The sequence below is a fragment of the Ursus americanus genome, chromosome 29, assembly GCF_024610735.1.
Source record: "Ursus americanus isolate L20-20 chromosome 29, mUrsAme1.1.p, whole genome shotgun sequence".
NCBI lineage: Eukaryota > Metazoa > Chordata > Mammalia > Carnivora > Ursidae > Ursus > Ursus americanus.
Window position 1 is genome coordinate 3353800 of NC_142155.1, and position 27649 is coordinate 3381448.

General features: G+C 38.5%; 1 long non-coding RNA gene across 2 annotated transcripts in view; it reads right to left on the reverse strand.

Annotated features, from left to right (window-relative positions):
• Positions 1-27649, reverse strand: part of LOC123796757 (uncharacterized) — a 291862-nt gene that overhangs the window by 263517 nt on the left and 696 nt on the right. For both annotated transcript variants that reach the window (XR_015722231.1, XR_015722232.1), the window contains exons 2-3: positions 20456-20533; positions 19121-19193 (exon numbers count right to left, since the gene is read on the reverse strand). This is a non-coding gene — a long non-coding RNA (uncharacterized LOC123796757). The remainder of the gene's footprint in view (positions 1-19120; positions 19194-20455; positions 20534-27649) is intronic.

Genomic DNA, 27649 nt, shown 5'->3' on the forward strand with positions numbered 1-27649 from the left:
AGCCTGAATTGAGTTGTGCTCTAAGTGAAACACACACACACACACACACACACACACACACACACTATTTCAAAGACTTAGTATGAAAAAAAGAATTTAAACTATCATTAATAATTTATATATTGATTATATATTGAAATAATATTTTGGTATATTGGGTAAAATAAGATATATTAACATTAATTTCACTTGTTTCTTTTTAATTTTTTAATGCAGCTAATAGAAAATTTAAAATTATGTATGTAGTTCATATTATGTTCTTACTGGACATCATTGACCTGAAGATGTTCTTCACTTACATACACAGTGGTTGATGCTGGCTGTTGACTGGCATCTCTGCTGGGCAACTGACTGGAGCATCTGCAGGTGGTCTCTTCATGTTGCTAGGCCTTCCTCCCAGTATGGTGGTCTCAGGATACTTGAAATTTCTGTATGGCAGCTGAAGGCTCTAAAAGCAAGCTTTCCGGTGTGCAAGGTACAAAGTGCACTGGCTTTTTTGACTTATCTTTGGAAATCACATGCATCACTTTTACTGCATTCTGTTAGTTACCAGGAAATCATAAACCAGCAGAGATTCAAGAGGAAGGGCACACTATAACAGAATGTGTGGGATGGGGGCTACTGTTGCTGCCTTCATGGAAAATACAATCTTCTACAGCTTGTTATCAGCATAAGCTATGTCATGAAATCTGCTTCTTCATATTTAAAGAGCTATTCCTGTAGTTTAAATAAAGTGCTGGATTTGAAATAGATTAGAATTCTTCTTCTTCTTTTTTTAAAGATTTATTTATTTACTTTGGGGGGGGGGCAAAAGGAGGGGCAAAGAGAGTCCCAAGCAGACTCCATGCTCAGCCTGACTCAGGGCTCGATCCCAGGACTCTGAGACTACGACCTGAGCGGAAACCAAGTCAGATGCCCAACTGACTCTGCCACCCAGGCACCCGTAGATTAGAATTCTTCTAAAGAGACCTTCAAATCTTAAAGGTAAACAAACAGCCATGATTAAGGGAAAATGTAATTTAAAATATGAACTGTCATTCAAGTCTTTAAAAAGTTGTCCACATGCTAAGGAAACAATTACAAATCCAGTCTGGTGGTCACACACCTACACAACACAGAATATGTACTTCTAGTTTTTATTTTTTAGTTTATTTATAGTTATTAGGAGTATGTTCCTAGTAATATCTAAAAGGTACATGTTCAAAACTGACTAGCAAAAAGTCTTTCCTTTTTCCAAATGTACTTAAATTTTTCTTCATTAAATTAAGAGCTTTGAACATCAATTAATTTATATGATGTGAATATGAAGATTTGTGTTAAGTTTTGGCTTGAGGATAATGGATAATTTGTAATGAGCATAAAATTATTTTATGATATAATTTATTTAATGTGATTAACTTATATTTGCTCTTTAGAGGGGATTGTAGGATGGTGAAGCTACACCCAAAGTATGAAATGTCATGAAGATTAGATCAACATTCAACTGTAGTCAAACAAAGGTAACTGGCCCTCAGGACCCTACTAAATATAGAGTTCTGGCAATGAGTGAATGTTGATTTTTAGATGTGTGTTTTTTTCTTAAATATGAATAGGAATTGTCAACGTAGTTAGTTTAAATGTTCAGTTTGCATTGTTCCATTTATACCTCTCCTTTAGAGTTTCAGTTGCCCAGATGATTTGTACTTTGATATTAATTTATCAATACAAACTATTATTTTCATTTATAATTGGTTTATTTATCATTGAATAATTAACAATTATTTAATTTTAATTTGCATGTAATATTAAATATCCTCAAAGTATCAGTATATAAATCCGGTATGTTCCCCTGGATTATGGGTGGAAAGCATCTTTTCATGTGCCTCATTAATAGATCATTTGATGATAAGTTAACTGAAGTGGACAGTTGGAGTGGAGAAAGTACAAAACAGTAAGACCAATAATATACAAAAGCAAAAGCCAAAACAGACAAGCCTGTATTATTTGCAAAAATTACCAGGATTCTGCACTGCTTAATTTCAGCTGCCATTTTATCCTCTTTATGGAGCAACCAGAATACAGTGAAAAATCTCCCACTTCCTCCAGAATGGTGGTCAGATTCATGTGTTTGAAAAGCACACAGATACCAGCTGACTTTATTGCACACACTGAAGACACTCAGCTCTGCTCCTAACATTTGCTTTCTAAATAACAAAGGCTCTTGAAGTGAATCATGAAACTAAAAATAGGTTCTAGTACATTTCAAAAGGATTTTCACTTAGAAGAAAAGTTTTTTAGCCTGTGGAACTTTCTGCTTCACTCTCTTTTCTTGTGTAAACAAGAAACACCAAAAGGTGGCATAGATTACTAATGTTCTCAATTTAGTCTTAGAGATGAACCACCACTTAGTGAATTTAAGAGACAGCCACATCAAAGAACCTGAAACAAAACTAAACAGGAGTCTTTTAGGTCTCAATTTATTTAAATAATCTGATTTATAAAATATGACTCTATTAAAGTACAGGTTAATAGTATGAACTTTGGATCATACATACATAGGCCCATAGGCCATATAAGTTCCTCACCTATAAAACAAATATGAAAATATCTAATAAGATTTTGGGAAAGATTAAATAGGAAAACATAAATCAATGGCTTAATACAACACACAGTGAGCCTTCACAATCATTATTATTAGAATACAGTATAATATCTACAAACTGGGTGTAGATGTAATGTACGTTAACATAATAAAGGCCATATATAACAAACCTACAGGTATCACAATACTCAATGCTGAAAAGCTGAAAGCTTTTCCTCTAAGATCAGAAATGATGCAAGGATGCCCATTCTCACCACTTCTATTCAACACAGTAGTGGAAACCCTAGCCAGAACAAATTGGCATGAAAAATATATAAAAGGCATTCAAATCAGAAAGGAAGAGGTAAAACTGTCTCTATCAGCAGATAACATATTATATACAGAAAACCCCAAAGACTCCACCAAAAACTATTAGAACTAGTAAACAAATTTAATAATGTTTCAGCCACAAGAAGGAAATCCTGCCATCTGCAACAACATGGATGGATCATGAGGGCATTACACTAAGTGAAGCAAGTCAGACTGAGAAAGACAACAGAAATATTGCATGGTATCACTTATGTGTGGAATCAAAAAAAAAATCAAACTTCAATCAACAGAGAGTAAAAGTGGTTGCCAGTTGCTGGGGGCAGGGTTGCAGAAATAGGGAAAGGTTGGTAAAAGGATACAAAAATAAAACAAAATAATACAGTAGAATAAGGAAGAGCCCTGAACTGGAAAATAGGAAGCCCAAATTTTTGTACCAGATCTGCTACTACTTAGCTATATAACTACAGTCAAGACTCTTAATTTCTCTATCAGTAAAATTAGGAAGTTGGCTAGATGGTCCCTATATTTTTGAGCTCTAAAATTATATGATTATGAATAAACAAGATAATGTTCTGTATAATCCTCACAAGTAACCTGTGAGGTGAATGTCATTCCTATTTTACATATAAGAAAGACCCTAGCAAATAGGAAATGGCAAAGCCAGGATTTTTTTTTCTTTTCTTTTGCAAAGCCAGAATTTTTAACCTAAATTTCAAATCTTTTACTCTTTCCACAACAACAACTAGTAAGAGTGAAAGGAAGGGAAGGGAAGGGGAAGGGGAAGGGGAAGGGAAGGGAAGAAAGAAAGGAAAAAAGAAAAAAACAGGAAAAAAGGAAGGAAAGAAACAAGGACTTTCAGGGAGCTCTGAAATCATGGCCCCTCTACTCTCCTTGAATTCTTGTAAGCCTGATCCAGCATTCATTACCCCCTCAACAGTCTTCCTGTCTGCCCTTAGTCCAGTCATTAGAGAAGTCAAGCTGCATCCTACAGGGGCGTGTAGAAGATGTGGCTTTGGGCAGCCTGGTGGATTCTGTTCTGTGCATTGGGACATAAAGTACATTTTCATAGAATATCTGGGATTTCTGAAAGGTTCTTGCCATCTCAGATGTCCTGGAAAATATATTTCAAATAATCTCCTAAATTGCTTTATATATGGAAAATGGAGACTGGTATTTGCAAACAGAAAGACAAAGCACACAGACAAACCTCTCTGTGAGACACTTTAGTATCCTACAACCTTGCTTATCCAAGTTAAACATCAAATATCAGTTCAAAAGTGTAAATAGTAAAGAATTATGTGTAAAAGGTCAAAACCTGAAAAGCCATCCCTGAAGTTAAAACTCTCCTTGCTAAATAGGCAAGATGATTGGCATCTGGTCATAATAACTGAATTTACCCTATCTCTATCCTTGTTACATTCCTGTGGGGTATAGATTTTTGCCATTTTGGGCACCTGGAGCTACTGCTCCCTTTGTCCTAGGAAGGGGTCACGTTACCTCTGTTCTTTCTGAATCTAAGCCAGTCAGCCTCAGAGCCCATGGGAGGAATTGGGAAGGGGATGCCAAAAAGCTTAGGAATGCTGTGGAAGCTATTCTTGCAATTCACTTATAGTCATTTATTAGGAGTTCACAAGTAAAGGCTTCTTTTGACACATTCAACACAGCTTCTGGAAGACAGGCACAGGCACAAAAGTCAAAACCAAAAACTCATTCTGGCCGTTTTATTCATGTATTAATTCTTAGTAGCCTAGTCTGACATGACATCCCACACTTGAAGGGTTTTGTAGCTCAGAAAACACTGGATAACTGGCCAACTGGCTCAGGCCTTTTTCTCCTTATGTGACAGGAATGGATTTCTCTGAAGGACTTGGCCTCTGACTAGAGTGGGCGAGTCACAAGTTCTGGCTGAACTTGATAACTTTTCAACCTAGCCACAACCTAGTCTTGGAGTATCCTGTTACTTCTGTGAAAAAGCACCTGAGGTAAGTAAGCCCCAGTGGATCATGCACAGGAACAGGGTGAGCCAAGCCAAGGCACCGAAGCCTGAAAGGCTGCTCATTTCTAACTTTTCAAGAAATGGGCCTCTTTTATGAATGGAACTCCTTTATGAATGGACCTCCAGATTCAACACTGACCAGTGTTGATATCTTTTTACTAAAAGTGTCTTTCCCCACAAGGAAGGCTACCCATCCCCTCATGCTTAGTTCAAAATTCCCCTCCTCAAAGTAGTTCCTGTTTGGGGTGAGGACAAATTCAGAAGACTGCCTCTGGCTGATCAACTCTTAAAATTCTATGCATGATCTACTTGTTAGAGTCAATGGAGAGAGTAGACGCTATAAGCCAGTCCAGCTGCCTTTGTATCCTGACCCTTCCACTTCTCAGCAGACAGCTGTGGGCAAATTATTTAAAATTTTTGTGCCTGTTTCCTCATCTTCAAAATGTAGAATGATAGGAGTGTTCACCGTATAAAGTTACAGTTAGAGGGAAATGAATTAATTCAGGTAAAGTGTATAGAACAGAAAAAGTAAGTGCCAGAACTGATCAATATTAGCTATTATTCTCATTTAGAAGTCTGAGAAGTTAGTACCATTTCTAAAGTGGTAGTTGACTTTTTAGAATCAATCTGATCCTGAAGGAATGAAATGAGAAAGAGGAAAAATAGGGCAATAAAAGGAGCATCTTGGTTTGGGGTGCTGTGAGGAATGGCCTGGAGATGGGAGCCATGGGGAGGGCTGTAATGGTGTCTTGAGGAGTAGGTTCTGACTTCCAGAAGCTAAGGCAGGAATGGCAGGGCTATACTACAAATCTTTGGTATCTAAGGAGCAATAATATTGGTGACTTTAAAAGGTGAAGGCAATGTAGGTAAACAAAGTGAGACAGCTACCCATATTTACCCGAACTATAGTTTCTCCTAGGGTTAACTGTGGCAGAACAGGATTAAATCAACTATAATTTCCACTGAAGCAGAAACTGTTGTCTTAGCGCTCACAATGAGCTCTCAGTAAAGGTGTGTTCGGTGGATTAGTAAGTGATGAATAAATAGCCCGAAGTCCATGCTGAACTTACTTGCTCCATAAAGCTAACTTGACTAAATCCAATGATGTCCTTTAGACAGAGCTTTGGGGATGCAGCCACTCCCATCATTCCTCACCGCTTTGCTGACTCAAGGTCTACCAAAAACAAAAACCAAAAACCCAAAATGGGGGAACAGCTTAAAAATGTTTAATGTGGAACAAATCACAACTGTGTCTTTATAGTTCCATTAAAGATGCTCCATACTTTTCTTGGGATCAACTAAAGGGATTCCTTGATGTATAAATAGATATTTTTACAAGTTTTCTTCAGCAAGTTCTCTCTGTTTAAAATATTTTTTTTTCTGAACTAGATGGTAGTCAAATACCAGCTATTTGTAGGATTAGTTATTATTATTCAATTTACCTATGATGTTTATTATAATAGCAATATCATTTTTGACATCAAATGAATTGACAATTTACAAATTCACTGACAGATATTTTCTGTGCTAGGCTGGCACTGCATACTGCAGGCACTGGATAGCATAAACAAAGTAGATAAATACCTATAGTTTTGTAGGATTTTTATCCTGGTGGGAGGAGGGGAGAACAGAGAATAAAAAACAAAATGTAATCAGATGAAATGTATCACTTTTCAGATGATGATAAATACTACGGAGAAAATTAATACAGGAGTAAGATAGGGACTGTTGAGGGAGGAGAAACTGCAATTCAGCATAGGCTGGGTGATAGGAGAAGTCTTCCCGGATATGGTGTCTTTTCTCCTAAGGCACTGAGAGACCTTGGCTATATTGCCAAACTCAGCAAATGAAAATGCAGGACGACTACTTAAATTCCATCAAACATCCTGCATTTTATTTGGCAACCATGCCTGGAGATGAGGGATGAGTTTTCTTTTGGGATACAGAGCAAATGAGTTCCAATGATAAGGGGGCATCACAGGGTGTGAAACAGAGAAGGTTCCAGAGCTCTGGGGCTCCATTTTCACTGCTGTAGAGGCCAAGGGTGGGCTATCTTATTCTGAGTACTTGAGGTTTTGAAATTTCTCTAGGTTCCTTCCTGTGAGTGGGTGGGAAGCGGAACATGAAGAGCTCTAGGGATTCCTCTTAACTCCTAGTATTTGTTACTTAGGGTCATAGGCAGTAGACTGAAAATGATCTTAAATGTCAGGTAATAAATACAGTCCTCAGGAAACATACCCAGAATAGTTGAATGAGTTGCTCAATATTATGAAGATAGTACCTCTCTGAACCTGGATTATTGGTTTAGATGCTTGAAACGTCAGTAAGCTGCAAGAAAACATTTTCCATATATGATCATCTTTCCTTCCTTCCTCCCTTCCTCTCCCTCTTCCTTCCTTTTTTCTTTTCTTTTCTCTTTTCTTTTTTTCTGTGTTATTTTCACCATGGTTCAGTACAGTACAGTTTCTCCCAGAAGGGTGATTTCAGCAGCGGGTGGTGGTAGTTTCTACCATGCACTGTAATTCTTCTTCTAATGAGCCAGTGCTGTTCTCTGATATGCAGTTAAGGGAAAGCTGGCTTCATCTCACTCAGTTCTGGGAGTACGGTGACAGTATTGATTACTGCATGATATTGAAAGATGGAGCCAGTTCACTTGAACATGAGGACAAAGGTTTTTGTCTATTTTTGAAAATTCAGTTTCTACAACAGTGCCTAGTACATAGTAGGTATCAGTAAATATGAAAATGAATAATAGATGAAGATTTTCAGTATTACCAGGTTTTCTTAAAGCCAGAAGTTTATTTTTGTTATATCACTTTGAAATAATGCTTATTTGTATACTTCTGCCCCAAATAAGTGTGTTAGAGATGTTTTCTTGCAGATGCTGAAAAAAAAAAGTATGTCATAGTGGCTCAGAGAATAGGCCTTGCCTCACATTTCATACTTCCTAACCATGTGACTCTCCGTTCCCTCTTCTATAAAATAGGGCAATAATACTAATAGCATTCTCGTGTCTCCTTTCTCATCAGACTTTGAAATATGTTGATATATAAAGCATTTAAATCAGTTCCTGTCACATACAAGGCATTGGGATGTTAGCCATTAATACTATAATAATCTTATATTACCCCTAATACGTCTTACATTATCCCCAATACAATTCTTAGCACATTATGATCTATAATGATTGCTGGATGACTAAATAATGTTTATATATTTGAAAAAAATTCAAACTAATATTTAGAGTTCTCCTGACGATATTTCAAAAGAGTATAATGATTAAAAAATCACTACTTGACTAGTTTAGTCATTCACACCTTAGAGAGAGAGTAAGCTGAGCAATTTTAAGGATGAATAAGCCTCTGTCATCAACCTCTCGAGCTGGAGAGCAAGCATATTTACATGGGAAGGAGGCAGTGCCTTCCCCTTCTAATCATGGGCCATGTCCACCTTGGCAAGTTCAGGGCCTTTGTGAGCTTTTGTTGTTAGGCATCCAAAGAAAATACCACTGAGAGAGAGGTGGAGGAGTAGCTTTTCAAGATGTGTGTTTGCACCATTTTCCCCTCCACCTATACCTACATACAAAGTCTTATTACAGAGGTAAGTGATTCTATCCTTAATCCACCATAATTTGATTCTCTCTCCCCCATGCCAATAAATCCACTTTGGCCAAATTTATGCATATTTTTTTTCCTAAGAGTCAAACCCAATGATTCCTTCTCAGCCCTTTCCCTGATTCTCTGAATCATTTCTGGCATGCTGTCCTTTCTGAAATGTACTGTCCTTGGAAACGGAAAGAATCCCCCACCCCTACCCCAACTGTCTCCTTCTCTAATTGCTCCTCTCTCCTCACTCACTTCCCTGTAGTGGCTCCTCTTTCTTTGCTTCCCTGTATATGTTTATGATTCCTAGAGTCTTATATTTAGATCTCTCTTCTCACAATTCATTTTCCCCATATGTCTTACAGTACCATATATTAACTAGTGTAGTAAGCTGAATAATGGCCTCCAAAAACATCAGGTCCTAATTTCTGGAACCCGTAGATGTTACCTTATTTGGAAAAAGGATCTTTGTGGGTGTGATTAAGATAATGGTTTTGAGGAGATTATCCTAGATTATGCTGGATTATGGGGGGGGGGCTAAATGCCATCACTAGTGTCTTTGTTAGAAAGAGGAAGATGGAGATTTCTTACAGATAGTAGAGAAAAAAAATAATGTGAGATAGAGACTGGAATGATGAAGTCACAATACAAGAAATTCTGCAGCCATCAGAAGCTGGAGGAGGCAAGAGATAGACTCTCCCTTTGAGTCTCTGAAAGGAGCATGGCCTGCCGACATCATGACTTTGGCTCACTGGTACTGATTTTGTACTTATGACCTCCAGAACTGTGAGAGAATCAATTTCTGTTGTTTTAAAATCCAAGTTAAACAACAGCCACAAGGAACTAACACAACTACAAAATCTAAAATTTACCTTTAATTATCTCTTTTTGGAGTACCAGATAACAAAGCCAAATACCTGCTGGACATTCCACCAGACTTCCCATTTAGCATTAGAACTAGCTGTTATTGAGCACTTGCTTTAGAAATATTACCTCATTTAATATTCACTTTAATACTCACTTCAACCCTATGAAGTACTTAATATCCTCACTTCAGAAAGAGGGAACTGAGACATAGAATTTAAGTAGCTTGCCCTAGGTTATAAAGATGTTAAGAGCTTACTAGATATTTACCCAAAAGATAAAAACGTAGTGATCCAAAGGGACACCTGCACCCCAATGTTTATAGCAGCAATATCCACAATAGCCAAACTAAGGAAAGAGCCCAGTTGTCCATCGATAGATGAATGGTTAAAGAGGATGTGATACATACACATACACACACACACACACACACACACACACACACACACAATGAAATACTACTCAGCCATCAAAAAAATGAAATCTTACCATTTGCAACGACGTGGATAGAACTAGAGGGTATTTTGCTAAGCGAAATAAGTCAATCAGAGAATGACAATTATTATATGATTTCACTCATATTTAAGTGGAATTTAGAAACAAAACAGAGGATCATAGGGGAAGGGTGGGAAAAATAAAATAAGACAAAATCAGAGAGGCAGACAAACCATAAGAGTCTCTTAACTATAGGAAACAAACTAAGGGTTGCCAAAGGGGCTGGGCGGGAGCCTGGGGTAACTGGGTGATGAGCATTAAGGAGGGCATGTGATGTAATGAGCACTGGGTATTATACACAACTGATGAATCACTGACCTCTACCTCTGAAACTAATAATATACTATGTGTTAACTAATTGAATTTAAATTAAATTAAATTAAATCTTAAAAAAAGGATGTTAAATGCTAGAGCTGGGATTTGGGGCCTAATGTAGTCTAGCTTCAGAACCAATCATTAACGAAGGGGGATAAACAGAAGGGGGAATGAACCACGAGAGACTATGGACTCTGGGAAACAAACTGAGGTTTCAGAGGGGAGGGCGGTGGGGGGATGGGCTAGCCTGGTGATGAGAATTAAGGAGGGCACATATTGCATGGAGCACTGGGTGTTATAGGCAAACAGTGAATCATGGAACATTACATCAAAAACTAATGATGTACTATATGGTGACTAACATAACATAATAAAAAATTAAAAAAAAAAAGGAACCAATCATTAATGATATGCTTTGCTTCTTCAAATTACCTAATGTCTCAGGCTATTCAAAGCCCAGCCATGTCCAACCCAAGGAGCAGTGCCCAGGCCCTCTGAGGATAAATTACTTTAGCTAAATTCAGACAACCTTTACAGGGCCCCTACAACCTGCTAGGCACTCAATGTTGGTTCTTTGCAGACATCACTAGGGACAATTTGCTGTTCTTGTTCAATTATCAAATTCTCTGAGGCTAGAACACTTCCCAAATCTCATGCAATTTCATAATTGAAGAATACATAGAAGGAAAATGTGAGCCAGATATGAATTCCTATTGCCTCCTAAAAGCCTCATGATTATTGACAAATTCTATTCACTGAGTATTATGGCCATCACTTGCCATGGTCAGTTTCACTGTGTCGCTACTGTGTTCCCCTGGCGGAAATTGGAAGAGCATCCCTTCCACCTTTTATAGAGTTTGACATACTATGTTTGGCACATCTGGAGTCCCTGACCTCTGGCTGCCTAACATTCCCCTTTTGACTCTTCCCTTATTATTATCATCGGAATTAATAGCTGCAATATCTTAGGCGACTACTAGGAGCCAAGCAGTGTATGCTATCCATTTAACCCTTTCTATAATTCTTCAAGAAAATTATTACTATTGCTATTTTATAGATGAGAAAACTGAGCTTTAGACAGGCAAACTAATTCGTCCAAGCTCACATAACTTGTTTGTGGCAGAGTCGAGTTAGGATTTAAATAATCAAGCAACTAAAATTGTTGAACCAGATAAAAAAAATTCTTAACACAATTTAAGTTGCTTCTTCAGGTTGCTTTGGCTGAAGGAGCAGGCAGGAGAAAACCAGGTTCTTCATGGTTTGGGAAGAAGCCAACTCAAATTCCTTCTCCATTCCTCAAGCAGCGAGATACTGTGATTTCTGCCTCTGAGATTGCTTCATGCTTGGGCACAATGGACTTCAGTAACAATACTGATATTATTTTTATTACATCTGTATAAGTCTTTATAAAGTTACCAAGCACTTCAGCACAAAAGAGCTCTTTTAAGAGTGACAAGGGAAGACCTCTCCTTCAACCTCAGAATTCTGTGTTGCACTAATACCTCTGTGCAGAAATGGATTTCCTATGAAGCTAAAAAAACTTTAAATTTTTAAAGGACTCTTATTTGCGCAGGCATAGGCTTTTGTAAAATTTGAGAAAGTAAGACATTTTAACCGCAATCAGTTAAGACTGCTATCTCTTCCCATATTAAATTCCTTTCCCTATCCCTTCATATTGAGTGGTGTCCACAGGCTGGCTCTGGACATTTTGGGTATCTGGCTAATGGGGAAATGAAGATCATTTTAGTTTGAGTTTAATGAAATGTATTTATGTGGGTTACATTCACTTGCAGGTGTAGCTAAGTTATTGCTACCTGTCCTCATGCAGGAATACTTTCATAAATACTCCCACTGCCCACTCACTTGAGGTCATGGAATGAAGACACAGGGTTAGAAGTTGTAAAGCAATATGAGCCTATGCTACAATACCAGAAATCTGTGGATGACGGAGGAGAAAAAAAGTTTGAGATGTTCGGAGCAGAAGCTCATTTGTGGAAAGTTTTCAAACCTACATATAAAATTGTAAACAAAGGTTTTGGTTCTCTTTGATGCCATGTTAACTCACAAGTTCTCTCCTATCAGGAAATACATAAGGGAACAATCAGAGTAAGCAACTGAAAAAAAAAAGGGGGGGGGGAAGCACTGCAGGGTGTGTCAGGAAGGTAATTAACAAACATTATTTTTATGGATTTTGTGATGTTTTGTGATATTTATCGTCTTTTTAAATATACGTTTTAAGTCTACTTTGTGGTGATTTCTCTTGTTCTAACTAAATATACACCCTTGTATCTATTATTTCTTTGCATCCTTTCTACTAAAGAGGGCCCCTATAATTGTTTAAGCTTTATACCTTTTCAATTTGCTTTCTGCTTCTGCCACTATAGCATTTAAAAATGCACTAAAAACAAACAAACAAACAAAAAACCTTCAGTGAATGGTTGATGGTGGGAGGGAGGTGGAAGAATCCAGACCTGTGGGCTGCCAGGGGAGTGGTTTTGGAACTGAACTGGGACATGGGCTCTCTGACTCTGGTAGGAGCATTCAGGTCCCACACGCTGGCCTCCATGCCCAACTTGCACAATCTCCCCCCACCCCACCCCCACCCCAGCAAGGCCAGTCTAATACAGTATAATGAAGAAACAGCTATCATTACTGTAGAGCAGTAAAGCTTCCCCTAAGGCGATATATATCTTCTCCTCTTCCTATGGGCCCTACCATGTCAGAATTAGAGACACATTCTTCCAGTTTGGAAAGCTTTCCAGTCCTCAAGAATGAAATTATTAAAAGTAAACATTCTTATAAATAATTTCATCATAAATCAGTATTAAATATCCTTTAGTCCTGAAGCTTAAGAAATACTAATGAAGACGAGGATGATGACCTAATAATTTCTGAACATCTACTATGTATCAGGCCATAGGTTGTGTACTGTATTACACATGGTCTCAGTCCATCCTCCAAAAGAGGAGGAAACTGATGCTCAGAGGGATCTTAACCCTTGGCTGAACAAGATTTCACAGAGATTAGGGCACAAAAAGAGTTAAATGACAAATGGTAGTCTAGGGCTTTAACAATTTCAGGCATTTCACAATACTGCCTTGGGCTAGCCCTGTTCTTTACTGTTTTCCTCAACTCTTCTAAAATGCTGACTACTTCTCCTAATCACACAGAGCAGGGTAGAATTCACTCTATGCTGCGTGGGATATAAAAAAGTAACCCCTGGGCAATGAAAGTATTTGGCCCAGCAAAAGTAACATAATTGGGATTAAAAACCAGATGACACCTGGATTTCAACAAAAACCAATTACCAAGGGGGGAAATGTTTTCAAGACGAGAAACAGACAGTTAAACATTAGCTTTCAATGGTTTGAAGTGTTTAGGTTTTGAAATGGTGTGGTTTGGAAGCTCTCCAGCAGAAAAACTATTTTCTTTTAAAAGGAGAGCGCTCTGCAATATTTTCTTTGCTGAAATAATGTGATCCTTAATGACGTCTTATATGACCCAAACTTTAAATGCACCTATTATTTTAGTTGACCTCATTCTTACTAGGTTTTTACAGGTCAACAATGAACTATCAACAGCTTCCTGATAATTAATCCTACTTACCCAAAGAACTGTTAGCCTGTTAATCTTATCTATGCTAAGAGGAAGCTTTTATATGTACCAGACTTCCTCAGTGAATAATAAAAACCAAACTGAAATTCTGCAGAAAGGTTCAACCTCGTGAGGTTTGAGAATGAAGAAACAGATTGAAAATCATGATGCTACCCTGTCTTCAGCTCCTTACTTGCTGAAATTCTGTGGTTCATCTGGCACAGGAATGACTTTACAGTAGAGTCAGCAGCACAACTAGCTGGGTCAGAAGTGACTCTCTGGGTGGCTTTATCAAAACGTATGGACATTGAGCACATGCAGTTAAGGTACCTGGGTGGTCTGGTTTGAGAAGCAATGGGGAAGGCATCTCAAGTACCAACTAGAGTAGCTCCCACTGGAAGTTAATTTCTTACAATTAGAGACTCATTCCTTTGATTGTAAGTCTTTAAGAATTTACTATTAAACTACAATTGCAGTCTTTGGTTGTCACCTACCACAAAGCAAGATAGGTGTCTGACAGAAGGAGGGGAGAAAAATGTATTTTTACAACCAAGGCAAAGGATCCCAGGAAGAAGAAAAGTGATGAAATAGTAAATTGGCTTTCTTCAAATGACAGAGGGAGTAGGAAGTAAATGCTGGTCTCATCTAGCAATTTGTAAATGGGTTGTTTGTACATATGGGTCTTAACACGCTCATAGATTGTGGGTGTGTGCATATGTATTTGTAAAATAAAAAGCATTATTAGATTTAGACTTTTGTCAGCACAGTATAAAGTTCCCCAGGTAAGGGTGTGATTTATAATTAAAGGATTTCTGCATCTTCTAATTGCTCATGACATGCACCCTTTCTTTCCAAGGCAAGTTTGTGAGTTTCAATGATTTAATATAACTCTATTTCTCATCAGGTTAAAGACTTATTCCAAAAAGCAGTTTAAACCCAACCTGCTCAAGTAGATATGGACAGTGATATTAAGACGACCTTCTGTAAGAAAGGTCATTATATCCTGTATTAGACAAAATAAAACATAAACATGACATTTTACCAAGATACTATACATTTTTATTACTCACCGTGGAGATAAGGTAAGTTTTGAACAGTTAGTTGTATGGTGCTGACTTTATTAGTTCATTAAACCAAGCAGAGATCAAACTGTATTGTGAAAAAGTTCAGCAAACCTAGAATTGTTGCCTGAGAAGACCAAGGAACATTCTCTCTTAGAAGGAATAAAGACTGAATAGACAGAGTTTACTATTTCCTTTCCTGCATTCAGCTTTTTTAATAAATATTTTTAATCTGTTTATAATCTCTGCTACCGATAAATTAATGACCCCAAAAAGTAACAGCCAGACAAAAGGTGAGAGAAAGAACTACTGGCGACCATCAGGTTACATTCCAATTCTTTTTATATGTATACTTCAAAAAAATGCTACTTGTATCTGTAATTTTCCTCAGTTTTCCTGTATTAATTGTACAATCTTTTTATATTTTTACTCTGCATAAGTTGTAAATAATCTTTTAAAGAATAGTCAGGGTACAAAGATAGGAATGTAATACTTAAAGTGAAATAAAATACATCACAGGACTCTGTCTCTTCTATTTTTATGTGCTTTCTGTGGTGGACCTCTTCCATCTCCATGTACTGGACATCTTTATGTTGATGAATCCCCTCTTCTTTCTGCCTCCACTGTTACGACCATGGCTTCTCTGATCAGTACCCAGAGTGATAAGTCCACTTTACAGTATAATTCTATACATGCATATCTGGTGGATATGCATAATAAACTTGAAGAAAATGTCATGAAATGATAGGATGGTCTCTGATATTTTCTATTGTACATCATTCTATTTCACTAAAATCATTGTGTGACCCTAATAAGTTGTGACAAACAAAACTGAAAACAGTAGTCAAAGCCAGCTTCATCATTTGCCCAGATATATGCACTTGCCTATTAAGTGGTTTCTCTTTTTTCCATTTTTTCTCTTTGATTCCCTATTCCTAACACAGCAAGAAGGACTTCAAAAAATAAATCAGATCCTGGTACTCCCCTGCTCAAAGCCATCAGTGACTTCTTGCACTTATGATAAAAGCCAAACACCTCACCATGGCCTTCATGATCTAGCCCTTTACTTTCTCTAGAGACTAATCTAATGTTCTGTCTCCCTTCTTCAATATGCCCTGGCCCCATAGAACTTGTTTTGGTTCTCTAGGACACCAGATTCTTGCCTGCTGAATATAAGCTGTTCCCTCTGCCATTGTTTATCCTTCAGTTCTTACCTTATTTTCTCTACAGGGAAGCCTTTCTTGACAAACCTCGATGAAGTAAACTATTCCTTATAATTATCTATTTCAGCCTATTGCTTGAATATTTACCACATTTTGAGAAATATGGAAAAAATATGGCAACTAGAAAACTTTGACCAAGTAACAGGCAGGATGGGGAGGTGGGAGGAAGACCCAGAGCAGGAAATTACACGGTGTTGGGGGTTAGGTTGTATTTGTCTTAAAATCAAGAACTTGGACTTTGGAAGCATGGCTTTATGTGAAGCATCTTGCTTGTAATTACTGCCTTTTAATTTTTGTTTAATATTGAATCACATTAATTTTTAAAATGCTACATGTCACTATTTCACTAAGAAGAATGAAGAAAAAGAAAGTTGTGATTACATGTAGGCCAACAAATTAAAGAGAGGCTGTCTGGTGACAGAGGCAAAGTAATAGACCCTACAGAAAGACAATGCTCAGGCACAAGGGTCAGAGGCTGCTGGTAGGGTCAGCTCCTGTCAGTTGAGGGTTCTCCTTAAGATCTCTTCTTGGGACACCTGGGTGGCTCAGTCGGTTAAGTGTCTGCCTTTGGCTCAGATCATGATCCCAGGGTCCTGACAGGGTCCTGGCAGGGTCCTGGGATTGAGTCCCACATCAGGCTCCTTGCTCAGCAGGGAGCCTGCTTCTCCCTCTGCCTGTTATTCCCCCTTCTTGTGCTCTCTCTCGCTCTCTGACATAATAAATAAATAAAATCTTAAAAAAAACCTTTCTCTCCCTCTGCCCCCCCCACCACTCTCTCTGTCTAAAAATAAATAAACCTTTTAAAAAGACAAGATCTCTTCTTTACTCAGAACTTTTATGAGGCGTTTTAAAAAGGAAGATATTTCCATTGTTGAACCTTAACTTCTCTAACTTTGGAGATCCTTCCTGTTATGGAGATCATGAATAACTTGCCAGTTTTGTACCCTATTAACTTGCCAGCTTGCCAGGGTAGTCCTACTGAAGGGGCATTATAACCCTCTTTGTCCTAGGGACTAAAAGTCCCTATTTCTATTCCAACAGTTCCAGATCTACAAGCGGATATTTGTAAATGGTGTTATCCCTCACCAGCAGCCACTTGGGAAGATGGGGGTGCAGGATATACCTGCTTTTGAGTTCAGGTGGTACTTGGAATCAGCTAAATTTGCCTGAGCCTCAAAGTGGATGTTCTGAAAGAGGATTCCCTAAAGCCTGACACTGGGAGTATCATTTGAACCCCCAGGGGCCTGCTGCTTAGAAGAAGTACCACCTGGTTCTTGGACCCTCTCTCTGCCACTGCTGGCTTCCATTTCTAAGCATTAGGCTCCACTCCAGATCTTGCAGAGAGTTAGCTTACAAAGCACCAGGCACGCTCTAAGATATAGTTATACATATTTTCTCATTTAATATTGCCCAGCCTGCTGCTCTCCCAGCCTGGCCCTGTGTAACAATCTTGTGTCTATTCCTTTCACCTCAGCACTAGGGGACCACTTCCCCAAAGCTATGATATGAATGCGCATGTTCTGTGTTATGAAACATGTCTTTCTAATCCCCTGTAATTCCTCAACAAAGATGTGTGATAATATTTTACTCACCCCCACTAACCCTCTTAGGCTCAACCTTGAAGAGAGTTTTTTTACTATGGTGACATCAAATGAAGCATGGGCTGCTTTTAAAGAGACAAATTGTAAGTTCTCATAGAAAGATTCCATGTCAAGAACTAGGGAAAAGATATCCATCCCCAGGGTTCCTGCATCCAACCCTCAACCACATGATTTAATCACTTCATCTTAGAATAATGTACTCAGCTGTTTCCATGTCACCCACTGACTTTCCCAAGAAATGAATAAGGAAGATGTGGCATTAACTAAGGCGATCATGCCATAAGGTTAAAGGAACATGGATAGCTGATCTCCAGTGCTTCTGGACCTTTGGAACAAACCCAGTTTCTTCCAGGGTGAAGTTTCTTTGAATTAAAATTTATTAAAAACAAAGTGAACTGGCTATTTTGGGGCTAGGAGTTATTACCTAAAACCTGATTGAAAATAGTTTGTAAAAAAAAAAGAAAAAGAAAAAAAAAGAGAAAAGTTTGTGAAGTTCTGTAAGAACAGCCTATTCCTGTTTTCTTTCTTTCTTTTTTTTTTTTGTAGTTTAAAGTAATATTCTTGAACAATGTAATAGATAAGAACTATAGGAAACCGCTGGGAGTTCAACAGCATTTATGGAATTGTGAGGATGATCCACTGCCAGTGACAGCAATAACAAGAAAACAGATTTCAACTGGCAAGAAACAGCAAATCCCTGCCTGCAGGGGATGATCAAGTCAGAAATCTGACTGTTTCGTGTGTTTGAATGATGTAATCTAACACAGATGCTGGACCAACTTATGCTATAATGATATTATATTTGAAATGTTCTACTTAATTGTAATCGAAGTCCAATTTCCTAGTGCAATTAAATATAGTAAAATATATTGGAGGCATTTATTAGCCAAAATTAATGAAAAAAAAAAAGTGGCATCAGCCCCAAATGAAAGCAAGCTGGACTGAAGCCAAAGATGAAAGAAACCATACAGCTAGCTAAAAGTCATGGCAAGAGACTTAAAACTATTTAAGACTACAATGTTCTTCAGTGAGACATCCCATTTGTTCACAGACTTTGGGAGAATAACTTACACTTCAATTTTATAAAACTGATTATTTATAGTCAGTGCTTTCCACTAAGTGTGCCTTTAATTTTAAGTGACAGAGTATGGTGATATCTCTGTGGGTTTGTGAATATTGAATTAAATCCCCTGTACTTCATTTCTGTTATAACTTAACAATGACCAGTATGAAATGTCACTGTCCAAGAGAAGTAAACTAAAAGAGGAATCCGAATCCTCTACAGTAAATGTAGGACTACCATACATCTTAGATTTCTGAAGAACTAAACAGATTTAAAATATACAGTCTCTTTGTCCTCATAAGCATATAAGTATTTTTGATTTGGGACGCATAGTCACAATACTTAAATGTTCTAAGAATAAGAACATAAGTTTTAATCAAAACACTCATTAATGTAGAATTTAAGAGGGCACCTACCTGGCTCAATCAATAGAGCATGTGACTCTTAATCTCAGGTTCATGAATTCAAGCCCCACATTGGGTGTGGAGTCTACTTAAAAAAAAAAAAAAAAAGAGAGAGAGAGAGAGAGAAGAATTTGAGTAAGTAGTAACATAACATCCTCATAAAAGTAAATGATAAATTTTTAATTTTATATCACCACTTAATTAAAAAACAGAACAGTGGTGGAAGCTTCTGAAGGATTCCCAGAAGTGTTGAAAAACAAATAAAAGAAAAAAAAGTTAAATCCCAAATAAAATCCCATTAATCCTATGTAACTGGGGCTTCAGAAAAATGAGTCATCAAATGATCATAAAATCAGAAACTTAGTTTCATAATAACACTGAGAATATTTATTAAAGTTGACCATATTTCAACTGAAAACATTGTCCTAAACAAAGAATTTTGACTACAGACACGCAGAATATATTAAGCTATTTAATCTAGATTATTTGCCAGTTGATTTTCACGTGCCAGTGATCAAACTAAGGATTTACAAAAGGTAGCTTAATAGTGGCTGATAGCACTAGTCTGATTCAATAGCCAATGAGAAAGGATGAGTAAAAGAACAAATATCTGGGGGGAGATTTAGGGGAGATATAAATACATGCGTACACACATACCCTCACCTCCCAGCACAGCTAGGTTCAAACACTCCCCCTGATTTGCCCCTTTTAACTCAGAGATATGGGGGTGGTGCACTACATTAGGACTGAGGGTGGCTAGAAGTTTGGGCTACCCATGTCAGCGTGCAGCGTAAAATGCAGTTTGTAAAGCCTCTGGTTAATTTGCTCAATACAGGCATTCAAAATCGATAATGCAAGTTCCAGAGTAAACGTTTCGATCAAATTGGTCTTTAATTAAATTTAGAAGACAACTAAATTTCCATTTTGCCCTATTTAAAAACAAAAACTTTAACCAGACATCTGGCTGTTTAATATCATGTAGATAAAACATCTAAATAATTAGCTTATTTTTCAATTTTTTAGTCCAAATGTTTGCTATCTTTAGACAAAAAGTGGATTAAGAATTAGTCATGATAACTCAATTTCTTTGATTTATGAAAAAAATGTGACTCAAAGTAATGACCTATCCAATATGCAAAGGGTATTTACTTTGGTGTCAGAAATATTTTAAAGTCATCTGTTCATGTGGTCTAGAGTTGTAACATACAAAATAGAATACACTGCATGTGCCACACAAACATAATATTTTAACAAATTTTAAAGTAAAACATGTTATCTTCTAATTTTATTTTTCAAATACTAAATTTAAAATATGGATGTACTACTTGGAGTATGAAATGGACTCACCTTGCAGGTATTTCCAGTGCTCAGCAGTGTATAAGGCACCCATGTCACTTCTGAGTATGCTGACCTCCTCAACGAGTCCTGTAACACACAGCAGGACATTGATGATGTTCAAAGACATGTAGGGAAAAGAAAAGTGGAAGATAACCAGACAAGTCACAAGTGCTTGCATGAAGCATTTATTTTTTAACACACAGCAAAGCCATACATTCTTGGTTAGTGTGAGGGAGCTGAGTGAGCTACTATTCATATAGAACTCATGTTAAATAGACGGGAGTGGGAAGTGGTAGCTAAATTAATGCCAGTGAAGAAAAAATAAATGTTTTCAGAATTTTAATGGAAATCAGGGATGGTATGGGGGCAGACTCTCAGCCACAATATATGTATTTTTTTCCTCTTTTAATATTCTATCCTGGCATTCTGCTAAGAAAAATTAAAAATATCACTTGCTTTATGCTAAACATTCACTTCATTGAGTAATTACAAATTTCAAAACCTGGAGGGCAGTTTTTCTATTGCCCTTTAGAGATATCTTACTTATCTAACTGTGGCTACTTAATCATGTGTTAGTCCAAACTCTGTTTTAATCCCTAGAACCCCTGCTGGAGTTGTGGCTTATTAGAAACCAATCTTCTCGAGTCAGAAGCTCCCACATTTCAAATACCAGTAACTTTGATAGCTTTTTATCCCCTGCACCTTCTCAAGCAATGCCCAATCCACAGCATCCTGAAGCTTTTCTTTTTATTAGGAAATTAAACTTGAATCTCTTTTATCCCACATTGCTAGAATAAGGTCAGGTGTCTTGGTGTCCCCCCGCCTCCTGCAGAAACTCTGTGGCTGGTTTCCTCACTCATATTTTATGTAGGAACCCAGGATTTTCAAGTCAGAGTTCTATTCCCAGAGTCCAGATTGTACAGTTTCTTAAAAAACTGTCTTTTAAAAATGTTCGTCATTCTAGTAACTTTAACAAAACATTTTTGGGGGTGTCTGGGTGGCTCAGTCAGTTAAGCTGCTCAGGTCATGACCACAGCGTCCTGGGATCAAACCCTGCGGCAGGCTCCTTGCTCAGACGGGAGCCTGCTTCTTCCTCTCCTTGTCCCTCTGCCCCTTCCCCTGCTCATGCTTTCTCTCTCTCTCTCTCAAATAAATAAGATCTTTAAAAAAAGAAAACATTTTTGTTTAAGTATTATTTGTTGTGTTCAGTTTCTCATACTTTCAAAGACAATGTGTTTTTTCGTTAGTGATTTCTTCCAAACATCACACAACATTAATTATATTATTTAAGTTGTAATTTTCCTTCTTTGGCAGCAGAAAATTTTGAGGTAAGGGATGAAGTTAGTACAAGAAGACTTTAGAAACATAGTGATGACAGAAACATTAAAAAAAAAGTTTTCTCAACCAAGGAGGTATTATTGAATCAATGTATGGTTTATGAATATGAGTAAATAAATATACCTTCTAAAGCTGCTACAAATTCAAATGGTAGTTGTAGAATTTCTTATTTTGGCATATCAAAATTGTGCTGGCAAAATGGGTATATACTATTTTTAAATATATCTAAAATTTCAAAGCTCATATAAAAGAAATCAGCTATCAGTGGAAGGAAAGAAATTAAGTATAAATCAACTGTCAGATATATCAACATAGATACAAGTTAAGAACTGGCTGAAATAAATATCAGAATAAGCTGGCTATACCCATAAAAGATGGTGTTTTTTTTCTTTTTCCCCACAAGGTACATGAATTTTTGACCAAATTCCTTTTAGAAAAGAGAGATAATTTATTATATTCCCCCCTTGGACCCTTCTCAAAGCTTTACAGGTACCACAAGTAAACATCAACATTTTCTTCAGAGAAGTTTAACATTCTTCTAGTACAAACTTACAGAAGGAAAAACTCATAATACAAATATTACTTTAGGGAAAATGGGTTTATTTATTCATATTTGGTAGTTTTTGAAAATATATGTGTATTTCTAGTTTACATTTTGCCAAATGAATGCAACTTCTGAATGTCTCTTTTGTTTGGAGTAAGGAAAACGTCTGGTCCATGGACTTACAACATTGAATGAAACGGCAAGCATTTCATCAAGATGTCAAAACAGGAAGAACTTATGGCATAATCAGCACTGATACTCGCACAAGAAAATACTGGCTAATCTTTCTGATGAAGAACTGTTAAAGGATAATATATCAATTATGATTTTAGGGGTGATGATGTACATCTGTTTACCATATTTGTTGCTTGCATACTGAATTTCTTAACCTCACTGATCTATGACAGTAAATAAAATTTTTATGAGGTCATAGACTTCAAATAAATATTCTTAAAAACACCACCTTAGGAAATTACATTTACAAAATGCTTAACAGTAGAGTAGTGATGCTTTTATAAGACATTCACAAGTGTGAATGTAGTCTATACAAGTGATCCTCTGTGTAGCTAGAGAATGTCTTCAAACTGAACTATTTGTTACTGATCATTTAAATTCATTCACAAAGATGTAAGATTAAACAGTGTGGCCAAAAGAAAGAGGTGCTGGCCCATGATTAACAGTAACTGAGTCTAACTTTAACTTTTCCGTAACTAGGTACATAAACTTGGGGAAAATCATCTGGCCTTTCTTCTTCTCCAAAATTAGGATGGCACATTGACCAGAATAATTTTGAAGATAAAATTAAATTTTATAGAATAAAAAGGGTTGAAAAGTTTAAAACTACAGAAATTAACCTGTTGCTTGCTAACAAGCATACAAGTAATAAAAAGTTGGACTGTTATTATCAAACTAATGTATAAGTTGTATGGCTTACGATATTTCTGGCCTTCGTATAGGCCCTCAATAAAAACACATTTATTTCCCTTAAGAAGCATGGGGAAAGTCATTTACAGAACCATTTCTCTGTGAAAAGAGGTAATTCCCAAGTGAGTTTTAATTTTGACATGAAGCACTTTGATTGGCTGCTGCTCTAACACTAGCTGGACAACAGGGATATCTCCAGTTTACCCTGCAATGTAGACAGCTGCATGTGCGTGTTTGGAAAAGGATGGCTGTCTGTCCCTCAATGGCTTCAGGGATCACTGGGCTCTGCCCTAAGGAAATGTAACACAAGGGGGTGAAGGTGGTGGTTCAAATTCTTCACATTGCCACAGCTCTGCCTGGATTGTAAGGTGCTTCCACAGGGTCATGCCACCTTTTGTGGAAGGGATCAAACAGTAGAAGCAGCGGAAAGTACAAAAGCCAATGGAGAGAGTGGAGAGGACTGGTGTGGAAATATCAAGAACAAGAGAAGAATATGTGGAGATACTGGCTAGACTGTTGGGGAACAGAGAAGTAGTAGTCTTAACAGTAGTTTTCTGGGCTCTTCTCCCTCTCCTTATGGCTATGAGCTTAGAAGAATCATTTCCTATCTGTTTGCTTCCTATCTTCTAAAATCATTTTTGAGAAGATAGGAAGCAGACAAGGCAAAATGGGAAAGGTATTATCACTGTTACATGAACCTGGGGCAGACTTCCACACCTCACACTGGTGTCAGTGTGTACAGTGTTACTTGTAAGTGCTATAAGGCTGCCAGCTTGCTCAGTCTCCACTGCCAGAGAGGCAGGTCACTTGTGATTGGGGAAGACAGTCCAGTTAGGTCACTGTGCATTCTGGCCTTCAACAGTTGTTTCAGGATAAAACATTTTGGTCCTCAAAGTTGTGTCCAATCTGAATGTCCAGTACTTTGAAAGAAAGAAGGAACAGAGCGCCATTCCAGTCCAGTTTTAAGCCTAAAAGGTAAATGAGTAGACAGGGAGAAGGCAGACTCACAGAATGAAAGTGACTAGGAGAGGAAATATACGTGTGGGTCTGAAGCAAGGCTCTGCCACTTCTCCCAATTATTTAACCTTCCTCTACTTTACTTTCCCTACATGGAAAATAGGTATGCCATATGTAAAGCTTTGAGATTTGCATAAAGTTTAAAAGAAAATAATGTATATAAAATACTGAGCACACTACCTGGCACATTTTAACAAACTAAATAATGATAATAATTATTAAGATTCAGATTGAATTTTTTCTTTTTATTTCTTATTTTCAGTAGATTATTACTGTAACCTTTAAATCAAGATCAACTAATCGTGTTTTTCCCTCAAAAGTATATGTAAAGCTTTCTTTTAAGAATTTCAGGTAGAGACTCAGCCTCATATTGCCATAGATATTTTTTCCTTTTATTTATTTAAAGATGTATTTATTTGTTTTAGAGAGAGAGAAAAAGAGAGTAGGGTAGAGGAAGAGAGAGAGAGAGAGAGAGAGAGAGAATCCTCAAGCAGACTCCCCACTGAGCACAGAGCCCAACAGGGGGCTCCATTTACCACCCTGAGATCATGACCTGAACTGAAATCAAGAGTCGGCCACTTAATTGACTGAGCCACCCAGGTATCCCCTCTTTTTCCTTTTAAATGGAGAAAAGTAAATTATATACCAAATAGGTTCAGAAGCTGAAGACTGGGGGAAAAAAGCAACTCTGAACCTAAATTTAAACTAAGGGTAACTGTGTTGAAAGATACCTAGGCTGAGAATATGTTAGGAAAGTATAGATTTTCTTTTTTTTTTTTTTTAAGATTTTATTTATTTATGTGACAGAGAGACAGCCAGTGAGAGAGGGAACACAGCAGGGGAGTGGGAGAGGAAGAAGCAGGCTCCCAGCGGAGGAGCCTGATGTGGGACTCGATCCCGAAAGCCGGGATCCCGCCCTGAGCCGAAGGCAGCCGCCTAACGACTGCGCTACCCAGGCGCCCCAGGAAAGTATAGATTTTCTCATTTGATAATTATTATGGCTATCAAGAAAAAAAAATAAAACGCTTGCAATTGCAAAATTTTCAATTTCATGGAGGGATGAACATTTTTCCCCCAGAATGTAAATATTATCTCAGTTTGAAGACAGGGAGAAGAGAAACAACAACAGATGGTTTCATTCAACAGTATGTATCAAGTGGCCACTATGAATCAGGCACATATGACTCCAGTCAAAGCATCACCAAGGTACTGCCAAAAGCAAGATATACCAGATGTCCTAGTGCAGGAGGTAGCAGGGTCTGGATTATGGAGATATGGAAGGTTGCTGTGATAGGGGGAACCCAGCTGGGAAGTGGGAAATACTTTGATAAAGGTTTAAGGAAGTGTCAGCCCCAAAGCCCTGGCATTTTAAGAGGAGGGCTCTTGCCCACTGCTGCTAGAACTCATCTTTTTCCCAGTGCAGGGTCTCATGCATAGCAGGCTTTCCATGTCTGGCCTCACGCTCTACTGCCTCTCAGCCATGACCTCTACTTTTGGGAGAGGCCATGGGAGCAGCCAGGCAGAAGGGAACAGTTGGGCAGAGAAGAGCAGCCTCCACTTGGGAGAGGGTCCCCACTTAGAGAACTGGGCTGCAGTGGCTGTTGTCAATGCAGTGCAAAGTGTGGCTGGGCCCTTGTGTCAGAATTACATGGGCAACTTGGTAAAACACAGATTCCCTTAGCCCCACAGAACAAAATCCCGGACATGCATGAAGTATAGGTACTCACAGGTCTGAAACTTGTTTTTTTTTTCCCTTTTTACAGGAAGGGCTAAAATAAAGTACACAACAATAGTAGCAGAGCTAAACCCTTGCTTTTTTTGGTGCAGTGTACCTAATAAATGATCTACCCCTTTGGCCTCATTTTTAAAAAGGGCAGGATGCACATTGGCCTTTGAAAGAAACGTTTTAAACAGGTCTTTTTTTTTAAGTATTTTTTGCCATTTGTGCTGATCTTGCCTTCCAACGAGAAGATACTTGTGAACTACAGATAATCAGGTCCCTGAAAATGATGGCTAAACAGCAGTCAAATGGGTTGGGTTAAAGGTCTGGACCCATCTCTTATCAGCCATGAAACTTGGACAAGTCTCTCTACCTCATTTTCTGTTTCCAAATTCCTCGACATAGGATACCTTCTTTTTAAACTGAATATTAAATGAAGTTTTAGGTGTAAAGCCCTGAGGAGAGCCCAGAGGTGCTCAACAAGTTCCTGGAACGCCCACAAATCTTATCCAAATGCACTACCTCACTCCTTACCATGGCAGTCTATACATCCTTTCTCAAACATCCCAATTCTCTCTTCCCTTTGCTGATAATGTCTGTCTCCTTCTTGCTCAACTATGGAAATAAAGTCCACTTTTTTAAGAGTCAATCGAAACGACGCCTCTTCTTCCGGGCTTCTCTCCCAGTTCTCCTGATCCGTTAGCCCACCATTCGTGTCAGAACGTACTTCTCTCATAAAAAAGGTAAGGCTGAACCATAATTATGTACTTGCCTGTCATGCCCGGTTAAAGTGGGTAAATATAGTCATTTTTATATCCTCAGCACTTAGCTTGGTGCCTGGCGCATAATAGGTGGTCAAACCATAAATATACACATATGTAATTCTTCCGAATGCCTGGGCAGAATGGTGGATTCAGGTTGGACAGGGAGGAATACACATGCTTTTGGGAGGGTGTGGGCCTGTCAGAATTGTGTGGTCGTCCTAGCGTCACCCCCTCCCCAGCAGTTAGGCCGGACACTGAGAGATAATGGCTTCTAAGTTCCAGTCGGTTCCTCCACTTTGGGACACGGCTCCGCAGGGCACCGGCAGGGGGCGGCGTTGCCACGCAGCTGGAGGCTCCGCGGGTAACCGTCCTCTCCCCGCCCCCCCCCCCCGCCCCCCGCTCCTCCCGAGGGCGCGCAGCTTTGGTAACTAGGATGGGGCTCCCTCAATGCCCGCGGGGCGGACTGTTCTTCCTCCCAGGCTGGGCGGCTGGTGCAGTGCCCGGGAGAGTCTTCAGCTTCTCCGGCGGGCGCGCTCCCCTTTGCCCCACCTCAGGGGAGTTACTCCGAAATAGTTCGCAAAGAGCGGCGCGCGGCCTGAAGAGATGGCCTGAAGAAACGGGGGAGCGTTCAAGCAAACGCGGTGGTGCGAGCGGGAGCGCGTGTGGGGGTAACCGTTACACGCCTTTCCCACTGCCGGTGTGACTGAAGCTGGGTAGAGAAACTCTTATCTTTTAGACTCGTCCTTCCACGTTTCGTGGAAAACTAGACAATTTCGCACTGACATCTGTATTCACTCGAGAAAGGCAAACCTTAGCGTGGGACGAACGCGCTTCGCTTCCTCTGCCCAAGAGAGAACGCGCCACGGTGCGTCCGGGCCCGCGCAGCAGCTCTTAGC